Genomic DNA, 18,210 nt, shown 5'->3' with positions numbered 1-18,210 from the left:
CAGGGGCTCTGGGTCCCCAGGCACGTTCACTAACTTGTGAGCACCCAGTTAAGTTGCTTGATTCAGTATTTAAATATTTGATATTCATATTATCAGACACGCCTCCTTCCTATGTAAACCTATGGTAACGTTAAAATCCATTTTAATCATGTTAGATTAATTGAAAACAACACTTAACCTACTGCAAGACATAGATACATTGACAGACAATATGGAGGAAGCACTTATAGAAACCCCAACTGAAGTACTAGGGCAGGACTGGAAGAAAAACAAACCATGGGCCACTGATAACATCCTAGATCTACCGGGAGGCAGTAAAGTGGATCACATAATCCACGTGTGGAAGCATAGATGCAGGGAGAAGACAGGGCAACAATAAAGCAGCCTAGAAAACACAAAATAAACTGAGGACACAACAACATACAGCCACAATAATAGAAGACAAGCATGACTCTACTAACCGAGAAGGATCTTGAAAAAGGAGATATTCAAAGTCAGAATACTGATTGAGAAGCACCTTTAGCACCAGCACAACCTGTACCACAACAGGTAATCCAAGCACTATACCCAAGCAGTGCAGTTCTTATAAACAACATCATGGCGGAAGCACTCATAGAATATCACACCACCATATCCATCAGAGGAAGACCCTACCATCTCCAATGACATCAAACTTATGGCATGGAGATGAAGAGAAAAGTAATAACCTGGTCACCAGCCACAGCCATACAGTACATATATCACCAAGGAACAGGCCACTTGCCTGAAGGAAGTAAAGGGCTTGGGTCCTTTGTGAGTGAAGATGGCAGCTCCACAAAAGATAAAAGCAATAATTGGGATAGCAACATCAGCTATGACTAGACTATACAGTATTTGGAAACATAACAAATAATAAATCAGCTTCTCAGTGAAGCTGAGATTACAAGTCACTTGTAATCTCCACCCTATTCCATTGGCTCTGAAAGCTGGACACTTACAGCAGACACCGAGCACAGGATACAGTCATTTTAAAGCAAGTGTGACAGAAGAATGCTACATATATCGTATAAGAAGACCAGTCAAATGATTATGTTAAGACAGTTTAGCTACCACCCATGCTGGAGAACAGGAGCCTCTACTCTCATGGTCATGTCACAAGACATACCCTCCCTGTCAAAGACAATAGTACAGGGGACAGTGGAGGGAAAGTGGAGAAGAGGCAGACAGGCAGATTAAGTCCTGAGTGGACAACATCAAGGAGTGGACTGGCTGCAGCTTTAAAACCCTGATATGCACAACAGAAGATCGAAAAGCACTGGAGAGTGTCCAAGCATCCACCATGACACCTGTACAACCCCCTAGGCCATGGGATGAGTGAGTGAAAGCAATTTAAACTGTATGGGGCGTGAAACTCCCCATAACTATTGTAAACAATAATTTTAGAATAGTGTATAAATTGGCAAACTACATGAGGAACTTAAATATTCGGAACACAAAAAGTAAGAGGAACCTGACACAATCACGACTTGACGATCATTTAAAATTGAACACAAAAAAGCCAACTGGAGAAAGAGACAGATTAAACTTGAACTCTCAACTTGAACTAAAATAAGAGGGTTCTTATGAGGAGGTAGTTGTTTGCGTGCGTGTGTTGGTGTGTGTGTTACCAAGACTGTGTCAGATGGTGTTTTTTCTATTGGGGCTGTGCCCCATTGTCCTATGTGTTCTCAAGTGCTCCCTCTCCCTCCTTCTGCTGAATGTCCTGTGTGACTGCCACTGTGTTCTTCTTTAGTGTCCCTAAAAATAAATAACAAGAAGCTGACTTAGTAATGCTAGCTTGATTCTTACATTATGAAACATCATGAGACATGTGTATATTTAAAAAATATATATATAATAGAGTGTGATTAGGGACTAATGGATTGGCCACCACAACCATCTTATTAAAGGCCTATTCATAGTCTGGATTTTTTCATAGGCTGTAATACTGTGGCATGCTTCTACTTGTGTACATCAAACATCAAATGTTTTGCCAAACACCATTTCAAGTTAGAATGACAAGAGGAAAGTTCAAGATAAATTTACAGTGGAGCAACCATTATGTGCATGCAATCAAAGGGCCAGATTCTATCGACTATGCATGTGATTGTGATTCGAAACTACATTTTGAAGTGAATATATTTCAACGTACAACTGGTTCCAGTAGGGCGGCTCTGTGTCCCACATTCAGTTGCTCACATTCAGGGTTCCAGCAGCTGATCAGAGTTTCAGTTGGGCAGCAATTCCACTGTGACCCAGGGTTCCTACACATAATTTTACATTTCAAGATGTCAAATTCTCAGTATGTTTATGTTTTTTTTAAATGAAATAAATCTAATTCCATAGTTTACATACTTGCATGACCCTAGTCAAAAAGTCCAATAGGATTCCGATAGAAAAAATCCTATTGGAAATCCAATAAAAAAATCCTATAAGAATTTGGAACAAATCCTATTGGATATTTTCTTATAGGATTATAATCCTATTAAAAAATCCAATAGGACTTTTTCTATGGGATTATTATCCTATAAGAAATTATCCAATAGGATTTGTTCCAAATTCTTATAGGATTTTTAATTGGATTTCCAATAGGACTTTTTCTATGGGATTATTATCCTATAAGAAATTATCCAATAGGATTTGTTCCAAATTCTTATAGGATTTTTAATTGGATTTCCAATAGGACTTTTTCTATGGGATTATTATCCTATAAGAAATTATCCAATAGGATTTGTTCCAAATTCTTATAGGATTTTTTAATTGGATTTCCAATAGGACTTTTTCTATGGGATTATTATCCTATAAGAAATTATCCAAAAGGATTTGTTCCAAAATCTTATAGGATTTTTTTCTCATAGGATTTACTTCTATAGGATTATTATCCAATAAGAAATCCAATAGGATCCCATTTGATTCTTGTACTGGAATCCTACTGGATTCCTCTGCTGGATTCCTATAGGATTCCTAGACTATAATCCAATAGAATTCTGAAAATAAATTCTGAAAGAAATGAAAGCAAACACAATCGAACAGTAGGCTAATTTATTTCAGTTTCAGAGAGATAGAAATGTCATTAAATAGGACTGTAGACTAATATGCATGTCAAACTGGGGGTCCTTGAAATTCTGTTTTTTTTATTTTATTTAAGCTGTATGCAATACTTGCCATTAATATAGTGGTTGCAACTGTATTAATTGATTGCCCGATTGAGTCCTGTGGTGGGAGTTCTGCTCTGGTTTTTGTCAACATTAAGTAGTTCCGGTCATTTTGTGGGGGGGCACTGGAGCCATGCAGTAAAAGTAAATTAATCCACAAAACTAACAATTTTTATTGTTGACCTTTTTAAAATATTAGTTTGACTATGACCCCTCTATCACATGGAACTATCTTTTGGGTGTAGTGATACGGACACAAAAAACATAGTTCCGTGTGATAGAGGGGAAAACAATTTTGCACTAATATTTTAGAACAATAGAAATGATGTTGTGGATTAATTTACTTTTAATGCGTGGCCCCAGTGCCCCCCCACAAAATGACCGGAACTTAATATTTCACAAAAACAGAGCAGAACTCCCACCACGGGACTCAATCGGGCAATCAATGAATACAGTTGCAACCACTATATTAATGGCAAGTATTTCATACAGCTAAAGTTTTAAAAAATCCCTTTAAAGTTCTTCTCTGTGAAACAACATTATAATGGTCAACAACACACTTGACTGTTTTTGACACTTTGACAGTCTTTCAGGATTTCTAAAACAAAATGTACACTCCAGAATTAGAAGAGGCCCAGTCCAGTGGCAAAGTCCTTGCTTTTTAGCGGACTCTCAAGTGGCCATCCATTCCAGACATAGAGAGAGAACACTGACTCCTACGTACATGCTACTCGTAGATGGAGTTGTACACTCTTTTTACTGTGACAGGAAGTTTGCCTGCATCCTTCAATTTCAGAACAACACACTCCAAAAAGGTCAGTGTCTTTTTCAGTCCTTTAGGGTACTGGATTCTGAGTCCCAGTGCCATTGAGATGTCCACACTCTCCTCTGTGATTACCTGGTCATCCATCGACAGCATAATGTGGTCATATTTCATGGGGTGACCCTCCCTGCAGCCTTTCAGCATCATCTTTGGTGTCTTTCAGTGCTGGTCTGAGCTAGGCCCTGGGGAGAGGGAATACCATTAACCATCAGACAAACACACACCCTCTGGCTAGTCTCCTGCAGAGCCACTGTGTCAAAAACAGAAACAACCATATGATAATATAAAAACTAATGCAATAATAAAATGTGGTTCAATTACATAGTGCTTCTCCCACTAGTGAACGGTTCATGGCTCACCTCAACTTCAAACGGAAACTCTGGTTTCTCCTTGAATAGTACAGGCAAGAGCAGAATTGCTGCTTCCGATTGGAGGCCTTAATAAAAAAATATACAATAAGTTATTATAATAATGTTATTTTCATAATCCTTTAAAATCACGAGAACAAATGTCAGTCAAGTAGTGAGTGAGTGATTCAGGGTGCTACTGCCATCAGTCAGTTTTTGTTACTTGATTCTGGCATTACCTTTTTTCTGCCATCGCAGCGAGCTTATTGAGGATTTGTTTGTCCACATCAATGTGATATCTCTCAGATCCCAAGCGAGCTTTAGAAGGCAAAGTAGAAGAAACATGTCTAAAATATAGTCATAACTCATGCAATTAAATAAGGAGACAATTGACACATTATTGTACTTACTATTTTGGATAGTCAGTCTGAGACATGGGAACTCAGAGAGCGTCTCTTATGTGCTGTGGTTGGACACAAAGTTTCTGCGGTACAATTTGATTCGTGTCAACCTTTCTTGAGGAGCTCTAGGTCTGGACGGACCTTCTCCGTTTCCTCTCTCATGACTCTCAAATGTTCTTTGAGAGTCATCTTCTCCTGTATCAATCTATAAATCAAACAAGTTCTACAGATTCAAGTAAATTGCATAACATTGTTGAAAAATACACACATTGGACCTTTAAATGTATCAGCATAAAGGTCCCAACGTTCATTCGGCACAGACTAGTTTTCAGCTAAAACAGATTTTTTACCATGGTGCTTGGATTAACCTCAGCTGTCGAGGTCGCTTCCTTCCAGTCCATTTTTCTGTTATTTGTGCCATTTCCTTGTTAGACACAAGTAGCTTCCTTTCTTTTTTTTATTTATTGTGCAGTGAATCAAGCATGGCATCCTGTGAAACAAAGTTTTTCAAGTTGTTAAAGATGAATAGAAACACTAGAATGCATCCCTTACTAGAAAACCCTTACTAGAAAGTAGGGGAAAAGTGCCCCTATTCTGACACTCACTGAAAATAGCAGATCTACAAGCTCACAATGTGTTATGTAAACACATTTTCATACCAATACATCACTTTCATACCAATACAACAAGTTATACATAACATAAAATAAATAAATACATACTAGTAGATAAGTACTAGAGCAACTAACTTAACATTATATTACTCATGTTGGCTATTCAACATAATATCTGGTCTCAAGCCCAATTTTGCACCAGTGATTCCCATAGGAGATTTGTGGTATTAATTCAAAATTAATCAGGACATTTCACAAAGTTTCAAGGAAAATAGCTATAGCCTAGCCCAAATTTTTAGATTCTCGAATCTACAAACTCACAGCCTATTGCAATGCAATTGGCTTGCAATGCAATGTTATGAGCTTGAGGATTGGCCATTTTCGAATAGCCAAAGTATAACATAGTGGTCTAACAGATTCTTTGCTATTTTACCTGTACCCCGTCCCGGCCCAGGCCCCACTTTGAGAACCGCAATGCCCTACTATAGTCTACTTGGCAGCCCATGGAGCCCCATTGTGAACCCGGACATGTTGAGTACACCAAGGTTTTATGTTAGAAATGTTGAGTATGGGTCCCCAGCATGTAAATTAATAATGGGCCTGCCCTGATATCGTTGGGCAACTGCACCCGAAGATAGTTAAAGCCTGTGTTTTTCCTAAATGGAAGGCTTATATTAAAAATCCATAAACAACCATTTCCACCGTCTTCAAAGCAACCACACCAAAACACGGTACAAAATAACCCCTCCTCCGCGGTTCCATGTGTTAAACTTATGGGACAAGTATAAGTATGCAAACAAATAGCAAATCACCTAAATAAAGTTTCCCCTGTGCTATTTAATAAACAGTTAAACACTCACCTCAAAAAACGCTGAATAAACTGCTGAAAGTGGGAGTCCATCAGGCATCAGTCCAAGACGTGACGCAGTTATATATTATTTCCTCTTCTGAAAAGTTCAAAGCTCGCGCTAAGGACAGTCGGTGTACGCTTGTCAAAAACGAACAGATCTACAAGCTCACTCCGCGTTGCGACGCGACGAGTTGTTAGCTTGTAGATCTTAACATGAAACCGTGACGTAGTGTCAACCAATAACAAACAAAGAGACCGTTTACGTCTTGCTTGAATCACGACAGTTTTCTGAGAAATTCTAGACCGAGGTGTATGTGTGCGCGCGCATGCGTGTGCGCGCGCGTATCACCCCATCTCCCATAAATTCCATCCATAGTAACACCAGCGCCTGTGTGTGTGTGTGTGTGTGTGTGTGTGTGTGTGTGTGTGTGTGTGTGTGTGTGTGTGTGTGTGTGTGTGTGTGTGTGTGTGTGTTTATCACTCCCATTGTAACAATAAGCAATATTTTATATATATATATATATATATATATATATATATATATATATATATATATATATATATATATATATATATATAAATACACACACACACACACATAATATAGGCCTAATATAATTGAAGGTCGCAATTATATTATTATTATTATATGATTATCAAAGGTTAACTATAGAATCGTACATCACCCAAAATCCCATACATGGAAAACCCACATTGTGCCCAGGTCTCGTGACAGCATTATGACATCATCAGGGATGATAGTAAATCAGGGATTATATAGTAAATGCGACCTGCTATGGAGATCCTGATGTCATCAATATTAATATATGGATATATGTCAGAACCTGTTCTGACATTATGTTGATCGTTCCCCATCCGTCCTTCCTCTTCGATGTCTCCCTTTTATCTGATACCTGTCCATTTAAACTATAGACGGGCCTTCTCCAAAGTTATGAGTGCAGCCGGTGAAAACTAGAGTTCTAAACAGGCCTGAAAATGAAGTCCCGGCCCTACCTGTGCCCTCAATGCCTGTTCACTCAAGACACTGCCCCCGCTGCCACCCTCCAGATCTCCACATTCCATATGTTGATCTGACCTCATCAAACATGTACACTCAAGACACACTCCATATATGGCCAGTGCACACGACCTCGCCCTCAGGCGTCTTACTGGATTATATAGTTGCGACCGTAGGCCACAGAGCACCGTTGTATTTGTTCTACATTAAAAAAAAATGCTACATTTGTTTTAATGGGGATGATTTTTTTTATAAGCAAACACACTTATATTTCCAATAGGCTTGACTTGAATGATTTTGTTTAAAGGCTTTGGCTGTTGGAAAAGAATCCTATAGGGTTCTGTTGAAACAGAACAGGTTCAAATGGAACTTCAGACAATCCAATTGGAGTTTCTGAAGTTCCAATATAATCCTATAGGGTGCTGTTGGAACTTTGGACATGGCTCCAGGTTCAATTGGAACTTCAGAAAATCCTACTGGAGTTTCTGCAGTTTCAATGGAATCCTATTGAAACTTTGAAAAATCCTGTTGGACTTTCCAAAGTTGGATATAACCCAATAAGATCCTATTGGCACTTTGGAAAATCCAATTGGATTTTATAAAGTGCTGACACAATCCTATAGGATAGTGTTGGATATGTGTAAAAATCCAATAGGATTCCTATAGTATTTCAAAATCCTGTAGGATCCTATTGGACATTTCGAAGATCCTATAGGACTTTTTGACTAGGGGAGAACCTCCAGGACACACACTGGGGCTGCTGGTCATACTAAAGTGGCGGACACAGTTGTCTCTCTGGGACACAGTAGTCAGTCCAACGCTGTTCATTCCACAGGGAGGTGTAGGTCACATGTCTTTGCGATGGCCTACAGTACATTCAATAAAGAAAACGTACATTTTAGCAAACATAAAAAACTAACTTTAAGCAGTAGCATGGTGTGGGCCACAATGTCAAACAGCTCAGGAGAAATACAGCATCACATCACATGACATGTGGAGGAGTGAGCGAGCAGGAGTGTGCAGAATTGGAATGTGGCAGCCTGTCAGTCCAACCTACTTGATTCATGCGGACTCACATTTAATCCTCACTTCCTTGCTCAGATCGAGGTGGGACTTATGCGTCTAATAATAGAAGGGAAATTCCAGGTTGTGTGCCAATGTACTTGGCAAACACCCCAACACAGTGGTTTTTAAAGTGGGGTCTGGGGATCCCCAGGGGTCCTTGAGGGGATTCCAGGGGTCTCTACATAAATTATGGATAGTTGCGATCCGAATGGACCCTAATGTTGCTGCAATTCCGAGAACCAAATCCATTTTGTTTGACCACCATAACTGTACACTCTCAGATAATTATGGTGGTCCATATTCTAATGCAGGGGTTCTCAAAGTGGGGTGCGATGACCCCCACGGCCCTATATTGCCACAAAATATTATTAGAACCACTGCCCTAAAACAGCCATTGTTACCTCCTCGGTCGTTTCAACATCAGTCTGTACATCAGATGGAGTCTCTGCTTCTGACGCATGTGTCTTAAAAAGAAAGATCACAAAAACAGGGGAAAGAGACATTAAAGTTAAAGCAATATTATGCCGAACCTTTGAATAGCATAGGGCTATCATACGCCTATCATATAGCCTCTCATTGCCTACTTACTTACACACTTGTAAAAGCTTAAAAGCTACTGGTGGGAAACTTGTCAAAAGTAACAAGTTGGGTTTATGATGACAATATTAAAAAACTATGTGAAACGCTAACGGTGGCCTATTTACAGATCTGTCGCACTCCCTATTCCACCAGTTACATAGCAGCTGTATGCTGTGGCATTCTTTTACTAGTGTACATCAAATGTTTTGCAAAATTACATCATTAACTCATTCTAGGCGGGAACCCCTTTTTGTAACGCTACCCTTCTGGTCAGGAACCCCTTTTGTGTTTCTCTACACTATGTACAGTATTCAAAAAATCAAAAAAAAATGATGCCCCTATATAAATATTTGAAGTTTTTCACAAAACTTGGGTCAGGATTTACAAGGATTTTTTTTAATCGGCCTCAGACCAAAATGGGTTAATCCATTAAGATCCGTCACTTTAGTGTTTAACCACATTAACAATTATTTTATACTTTAGCTAATGAGAGGAAAGCTGAGTGACAACGTTTCAGTCTAAAGCTGAAATAAACTGCGGCTCTATAAATGAATACAGTGTGCGGGACATCTTTCCTCTCATTATTTGCTTTTTTTGCCAGCTCTGTCCTTGTAGGTGTCCTTGTAGGTGTGCGCAAGGACTTTTCTCTACATACTTTAGCTAATGAAAAATAGCAGATATGCAAGCTTATAGATTTGCTATTTTTGGAAGAAAATGTAAGTCTTTGAATATATATTCACGATTTTAACTCAAATATTTGCTTCTGGTCGGTCGCTGAAACAAAATATTTTCAGCTTGGGGTCCAGAGGGACATGAAAACATTCAAGCACCACTGATAGGGTTTTCAAAAAACTGGCAGGACTTAAGACATTTTGTAGAATGTGGTCTCATGTAGAAATGTACATTTTAAAAACTAAATTTTACCTTATGCACCATGAAAAAGAAACAGGTTTTGGAACTTCTTGTTATGTCCAGACATGGACACAGAACACAGCTAGTAATTTGTGGACTGGATCACTGGACATCTTCATTTCCAATGTACTTAAACAAATAGACAAAGAGAAGAGAAGAATGAACCAAACACATAAAAACAAAAACATTGATTAATTGAGTAACTTAACTATATGAAATCGCATTGCTTTTTCCCATGCCTGCGTATACGCACACTCACAGTCACATTGACTTTATGATCAATCAAATCAATTTTTTTGTCGAAGCGTCGATCTCCAAAACCGTGATCGAAGGTCAGCCCTACTCTGTACCACCCCTCTGAGTGTACAGACTTGTACACTCAGAGTTAAAGACCTGTCAGGGTCCATTTGGTTCCATGTGTTACACTCTCAGACAGTTACAGACCTTATAAGGGTCTATTTGGTTCCTGTACTATCAATCATTTAGCTGGGGACCCCCTGGAACTCCCTCAATACAGTAGGACCCCACTTTGAGAACCATATGGTTATCCCACCTGGCTCCCACATAGGAGCCAGGTGAGCCCACCTCTAAACCACATGGGACCCATGTTGGCGTGCTGGCTGGGCACTGGAAACAGACCTGTAAATATATAGATATAGATTAACTGATATGTAAATATCAGTTCATCTTATGTGCTGTGTTTCAGGGTTGAGCTGCTTAACGACCACACTGTTTTAAAAACGTTTTACTACCGGTATTATTATTATAATTTGGTGGTACTATCAATCATTTGTGTTTCGGGACCGACACACATGCATGTGGACACATCACATTACTACTGTTGTTAGCTAAGCTTACCCAAGCACTGTATAGCCACTTCCAAATGCCAGCAGCTAACTCATTTTAGTTATTGAATCAAAATGCACAGCAGATAACAGAAGTTAAATGTAGATGTACTCATCGCAAAAATAATGATAGTCAAATGAATAGGCATGCTAGCTCTTACCTACATGTCCTGTAGCAGTAGCTGCCTGTACATTGCATGGACACGCACCGGCGTCTCCTGGTCTTCTGCTGCGAGACCTGACCTGAGCCCTGGTCGACGTCTTCTTTGTCTTTTTGCGGGCACGGCCCCTTTCCTCGTCCATAACGCTGGTATATACAGTATAGTGTATAGTAGCCTATATTATATATAGCCGCGCCGCGCCGGTTGATCAACAAAGCCGCGCTTCTTCCATGTCAGTGACAGCCAGGCAGTGAAAGAAAGAAAGAGCGGGCTAACTTCGAGATAGTTGCCTGTTGACTCAGGAGCCAATCACTGCAACCAACGTCACACAGTCAGTCATAGTATGACCACACAGCCAATCACATCCAAGCGGGACTTGCAATGCACTCTGGGTGTTTTACTGGGTTGCCAAACCACCTGCCATTTCAAAGTATTTTAGTACATAGGCTTAATGGGGGGGAGATTTTTTTATTTATTCAAACCTGGTAGCCTAACCATATGTGGTTTTAACTTAGAACTGGTCACTCATGTCTGGGTCCTATATAGGTTATGTATGGGCTAAATGGGCATGGGTTAGAACTGGTCACTCATGTCTGGGTCCTATATAGGTTATGTATGGGCTAAGTGGGCATGGGTTAGAACTGGTCACTCATGTCTGGGTCCTATATAGGTTATGTATGGGCTAAGTGGGCATGGGTTAGAACTGGTCACTCATGTCTGGGTCCTATATAGGTGATGTATGGGCTAAGTGGGCCTGGGTTAGAACTGGTCACTCATGTCTGGGTCCTATATAGGTTATGTATGGGCTAAGTGGGCATGGGTTAGAACTGGTCACTCATGTCTGGGTCCTATATAGGTTATGTATGGGCTAAATGGGCATGGGTTAGAACTGGTCACTCATGTCTGGGTCCTATATAGGTTATGTATGGGCTAAGTGGGCATGGGTTAGAACTGGTCACTCATGTCTGGGTCCTATATAGGTTATGTATGGGCTAAATGGGCATGGGTTAGAACTGGTCACTCATGTCTGGGTCCTATATAGGTTATGTATGGGCTAATAATACATGGGTGACCAGTGCTAACCCATGCCCACTTAGCCCATTTAAACCCATAAGGGACCCAGGTTTCGTAAATGTTTCGTTATTTGTCTAACCTCTTTAACGCTTATAAGTCAAAAACCGTTCGATATTACGGGCCCATCTTTTAGTATGTTATATAGCTTGTCGGGACGAACAATCTGATATGTGGTTCGCCACACACGGTCGTGTGCTTTAGGAGCTTAGGGTTACACTTTGAAGCGCGATAGCTCCTCCCACAAAGGTCGTAAATAAAAGTTAGTTGCATCCACGCGTAGCTATCGATAAGACGAACGCCCTGATATGTGTCTCCTTGCTGGTACTCAATTTTAAATTTAGCATTTCAACCATAAACACACTCTTTGGTTCACTATGTCTATAAGGCTTTCAGACAGGTAACCCTAGGGTTACCTAGGGTTAGGGTTACGGGCTACGGGGGTCGCACGACAATGGCGGACATATCGGAGCGTAGATCTCGGAAAACTGAACACGCCCATGTCAATTACTTGGCTGACGGACGTATCGTTCTCGAGCTATCGCGCGTTGAAAACTAACCCTAGGGTTAGCCAATTAAGAGAACCGTAAGTCCCTGTGCTGGGAAACAGATATCAGCGTCTTCAGCTCGTCGTGCTGAGTCCGAAAATGGTCTCGGTTTTTTCCACAACATTTCGGGGGGCTGGGGACAGGAAGTTGGCGTTTACACCCACTTCCTGACGTCGTAGAGAGATAAGACCACCACCGTTGGAATCGGGGCAAAAAAGTAAGTGGGAATACATGCCCCTTTATTAGAAAAAATCACAGGAAATATGTTGTTTTTGGATGCAAAGGTGACATTTTTACAAACTTTGCGCCCTTTTTCACCACTTTCCCCACAAGGGACCCAGGTGTGGATGCCCAGTTCTTACCCATGCACACTTAGCCCATACATAACCTATATAGGACCCAGACATGGGTGACCAGTTCTAACCCACGCACACTTAGCCCATATATATCCCACAAGACGCCCATATATGGATGACCAGTTCCAACCCACGCCCACTTAGCCCATATATATCCCACAAGGGACCCATACATGGGTGACCAGTTCTAACCCATGCCCACTAAGCCCATAAATAACATATATAGGACCCAGAAATGGGTGACCAGTTCTAACCCTTGCCCACTAAGCCCATAAATAACCTATATAGGACCCAGACATGGGTGACCAGTTCTAACCCACGCACACTTAGCCCATATATATCCCACAAGGGACCCAGGTGTGGATGCCCAGTTCTTACCAATGCACACTTAGCCCATACATAACCTATATAGGACCCAGACATGGGTGACCAGTTCTAACCCACGCACACTTAGCCCATATATATCCCACAAGGGATCCAGGTGTGGATGCCCAGTTCTTACCAATGCACACTTAGCCCATACATAACCTATGTAGGACCCAGACATGGGTGACCAGTTCTAACCCATGCCCACTAACCCCATAAATAACATATATAGGACCCAGAAATGGGTGACCAGTTCTAACCCATGCACACTTAGCCCATATATATCCCACAAGAGGCCCATATATGGATGACCAGTTCTAACCCATGCCTACTTAGCCCATATATATCCCACAAGGGACCCATACATGGGTGACCAGTTCTAACCCTTGCCCACTAAGCCCATAAATAACCTATATAGGACCCATACATGGGTGACCAGTGCTAACCCATGCCCACTTAGCCCATATACACCCATAAGGGACCCAGGTGTTGGTGACCTGTTCTAACCCATGCCCACTTAGCCCATGAATAACCCACAAGGGACCCAGGTGTGGATGCCCAGTTCTTACCCATGCACACTTAGCCCATACATAACCTATATAGGACCCAGACATGGGTGACCAGTTCTAACCCATGCCCACTTAGCCCATACATAACATATATAGGACCCAGACATGGGTGACCAGTTCTAACCCATGCCCACTTAGCCCATACATAACCTATATAGGACCCATACATGGGTGACCAGTGCTAACCCATGCCCACTTAGCCCATATAAACCCATAAGGGGCCCAGGTGTTGGTGACCAGTTCTAACCCATGCCCACTTAGCCCATGAATAACCCACAAGGGACCCAGGTGTGGATGCCCAGTTTTTACCCATGCACACTTAGCCCATGCATAACCTATATAGGACCCAGACATGGGTGACCAGTTCTAACCCATGCCCACTTAGCCCATACGTAACCCATATGGGACACAGACATGCGTGCCCAGTTCTAACCCATGCCCGCTTAGCCCATATATATCCCACAAGGGACCCATACATGTTGACCAGTTCTAACCCATGCCCACTTGGCCCATTTGTAACCCATATCGAACCCACAATATTTGCCCAGTTCAAGCCCATGCCCACTTAGCCCACATAGAACCTACCTGGAACCCAGTATAATTGCCCAGTTCTAGCCCATGCCCACTTGGTACCCATAAACACACATACACCCCATATGGTGCCCACATGGACATGTTAGCTGGGTATAATACAGTTTTTTACAGTTACAGAGATCATAGTCTGTGTAGCCGTCAGCATAGATCGATAGTTCATTTAAAATAATCTAGATACATAGCTGTGATCTGACATGACAGATAAAATAAAGGCTAAAAAGTTTAAAAGTGATCGGGTTTAGCGGGAGCTGCTGTCAGACGCCAGCGCATGAGCATGCGTTAAGCAGCTCAACCCTGAAACACAGCAACCGAGTTATACCATTATAGTCATTTATTAGCCCCACAAGTCAGAACCCAATGGTAGTGAAGTTTCTGACATTTTTTTAAGACTCCATGCCTGACCCAGGGGGTTCCGAGAGGGGATAGTCATTTATACGCTATGGGCTATGCAATGCAATACGGCCGCTATGCAAAAAAAAGACACAACGTGTCACATTATACAAAACAATAAGAATATAGATTTAACTCACGGTCATTCTGACTTGATGATCGAAGCAACAAATGTTATTGTTCTGTTTCGTTGTCGTGAAGCTGCAGGGTGCTGTCGTGTTGTGGTCACGTGTGATTTGTTTTTATTCAGACATGCCGTTCTGAGATTCTTGCAGCCGGGACCTGCAGTCTTAACCAGGACCGCGATTGGCCGCCCAAAATCGACAAAGAATGTGATTGGCTGACTCTCAGTGCAGGCATTTTTGCTGCCAACGAAAATCCAGGACCCCGATTGGCCGCCCAAACACGACAAAGAAGTTACAGCAGGCGCCACGCGGTCCTTAGAGTGTACGCTCTCTGTCAGTATGGTAGTCCTCATAAATGTCCGTCAGGCCTTATGGCTGTGTTTGGTGGCATAATCATGCTGGATACTGTGGTGAAGAACATATTGGCTGTGCGTAAAGACAGTTTTTGCCTGACAAAAGTGATTTTGCATGTTAGAGATACAGATGGATAGATTTTAATCTGTAGTATGTGGCCCATACGGGGATCGAACCCGTGACCTTGGCGTTATTAGCACCACGCTCTGACCAGCTGAGCTAACAGGCCTGTTTACTGAATGAGTTGTTGCAACTAACTGTTTTTAAAGTGGCTCAGAGGGTTACATCATGGATCCTGAGTGTTTTCTTGATTTTGGCTAATTCAAAGCATCCAGTGCATTCCCGTTTCTCCAAGGCCAAAGGTCAGCTTTGAAGTATATCATAGTGATGGAGCTCAATACCCTCCATTTTAGTTGGCACAAACTAAAACAGGTCTGATTAACTGGGAACAATCATACTGCAATCAGGCACAGCCATGCATATAAATCAGTTGCCAGAACTTGAAACTCAGGTTTAACCGAAAGTCGACCCGTTACATCTACAAGTACCAAGTTATGGTGAATTCCATAGAACTTCGACATGCACACAGTACACCAACCACGAAGGGACTCGAACCCTCAATCTTCTGATTCGAAGTCAGACGCCTTATCCATTAGGCCACGTGGTCGTTGTTAACCAGTGATGTATTCCTTCTTTCAGAATGTTATTGGGATGAAAAGTCCAGGCCTTAATACCTTTGTGTTGCATAATATCGCTGGACAATGCAGTGAAGAGCATATTGGATGTGCATAAAGATAAGAATGTATTTGTCTAACTTGGAGATATTTGCAAGTTAGAGATGCACATGGATTCATTCTAATCTGTGTTTGGTGGCATAATCGTGCTGGATAATGTAGTGAAGTGCACAAAGTCAGTTTTTGCCTGACGAAAGAGAGATTTTGTATTTTAGAGATGTACATGGATACATTCTAGTCTCTGGCCCATACGGGGATCGAACCCGCGACCTTGGCGTTATTAGCACCACGCTCTGACCAGCTGAGCTAACAGGCCTGCTTACTGAATGAGGTGTTGCAACTAACTGTTTGTAAAGTGGCTCAGAGGGTTTCAGCATGGATCCTGAGTGTTTTCTTGATTTTGGCAAAGTCAAAGCACCCAGTGCATTTCAGGTAAATTTGACAGTTTCACAGATTGAAGACCACGAAGGGAATCGAACCCTCAATCTCCTGATTCGTAGTCAGGCGCCTTATCCATTGGGCCACGCGGTCCTTAGAGTGTACGCTCTCTGTCAGAATGGTAGTCCTCATAAATGTCCGTCAGGCCTTATGGTTGTGTTTGGTGGCATAATCATGCTGGATACTGTGGTGAAGAACATATTGGCTGTGCGTAAAGACAGTTTTTGCCTGACAAAAGTGATTTTGCATGTTAGAGATACAGATGGATAGATTTTAATCTGTAGTATGTGGCCCATACGGGGATCGAACCCGTGACCTTGGCGTTATTAGCACCACGCTCTGACCAGCTGAGCTAACAGGCCTGTTTACTGAATGAGTTGTTGCAACTAACTGTTTTTAAAGTGGCTCAGAGGGTTTCATCATGGATCCTGAGTGTTTTCTTGATTTTGGCAAATTCAAAGCATCCAGTGCATTCCCGTTTCTCCAAGGCCAAAGGTCAGCTTTGAAGTATATCATAGTGATGGAGCTCAATACCCTCCATTTTAGTTGGCACAAACTAAAACAGGTCTGATTAACTGGGATTAATCATACTGCAATCAGGCACAGCCATGCATATAAATCAGTTGCCAGAAATTGAAACTCAGGTTTAACCGAAAGTCGACCCGTTACATCTACAAGTACCAAGTTATGGTGAATTCCATAGAACTTTGACATGTACACAGTACACCAACCACGAAGGGACTCGAACCCTCAATCTTCTGATTCGAAGTCAGAAGCCTTATCCATTAGGCCACGTGGTCGTTGTTAACCAGTGATGTATTCCTTCTTTCAGAATGTTATTGGGATGAAAAGTCCAGGCCTTAATACCTTTGTGTTGCATAATATCGCTGGACAATGCAGTGAAGAGCATATTGGATGTGCATAAAGATAAGAATGTATTTGTCTAACTTGGAGATATTTGCAAGTTAGAGATGCACATGGATTCATTCTAATCTGTGTTTGGTGGCATAATCGTGCTGGATAATGTAGTGAAGTGCACAAAGTCAGTTTTTGCCTGACGAAAGAGAGATTTTGTATTTTAGAGATGTACATGGATACATTCTGGTCTCTGGCCCATACGGGGATCGAACCCGCGACCTTGGCGTTATTAGCACCACGCTCTGACCAGCTGAGCTAACAGGCCTGCTTACTGAATGAGGTGTTGCAACTAACTGTTTGTAAAGTGGCTCAGAGGGTTTCAGGATGGACCCTGAGTGTTTTCTTGATTTTGGCAAAGTCAAAGCACCCAGTGCATTTCAGGTAAATTTGACAGTTTCACAGATTGAAGACCACGAAGGGACTCGAACCCTCAATCTCCTGATTCGTAGTCAGACGCCTTATCCATTGGGCCACGCGGTCCTTAGAGTGTACGCTCTCTGTCAGAATGGTAGTCCTCATAAATGTCCGTCAGGCCTTATGGCTGTGTTTGGTGGCATAATCATGATGGATACTGTGGTGAAGAACATATTGGCTGTGCGTAAAGATAGTTTTTGCCTGACAAAAGTGATTTTGCATGTTAGAGATACAGATGGATAGATTTTAATCTGTAGTATGTGGCCCATACGGGGATCGAAGCCGTGACCTTAGCGTTATTAGCACCACGCTCTGACCAGCTGAGCTAACAGGCCTGTTTACTGAATGAGTTGTTGCAACTAACTGTTTTTAAACTGGCTCAGAGGGTTTCAGCATGGATCCTGAGTGTTTTCTTGATTTTGGCAAATTCAAAGCATCCAGTGCATTCCCGTTTCTCAAAGGTCAAAGGTCAGCTTTGAAGTATATCATAGTGATGGAGCTCAATACCCTCCATTTTAGTTGGCACAAACTAAAACAGGTCTGAT

General features: G+C 41.7%; 1 protein-coding gene and 1 long non-coding RNA gene across 2 annotated transcripts in view; one reads left to right on the top strand and one right to left on the bottom strand.

The window, feature by feature from the left end:
- The window catches only part of myo5c (myosin VC), a gene marked incomplete at its 5' end in the record, with an annotated part of 229,240 nt that overhangs the window by 148,648 nt on the left and 62,382 nt on the right, over window positions 1–18,210 (top strand). The gene's annotated exons all lie outside the window — the stretch shown is intronic.
- Window positions 3,430–6,358, bottom strand: LOC308314179. The gene is made up of 6 exons (XR_013963944.1): window positions 6,219–6,358; window positions 5,095–5,234; window positions 4,754–4,949; window positions 4,583–4,661; window positions 4,356–4,432; window positions 3,430–4,178 (listed from the first exon to the last, which is right to left on the bottom strand). It is a non-coding gene; the product is annotated as an uncharacterized lncRNA (long non-coding RNA).

The sequence above is a fragment of the Protomyctophum bolini genome (assembly GCF_963924005.1).
Source record: "Protomyctophum bolini genome assembly, chromosome: 4".
In the NCBI taxonomy this organism is placed as follows: Eukaryota; Metazoa; Chordata; class Actinopteri; order Myctophiformes; family Myctophidae; genus Protomyctophum; species Protomyctophum bolini.
This window is presented reverse-complemented; position numbering and strand designations above follow the sequence as displayed.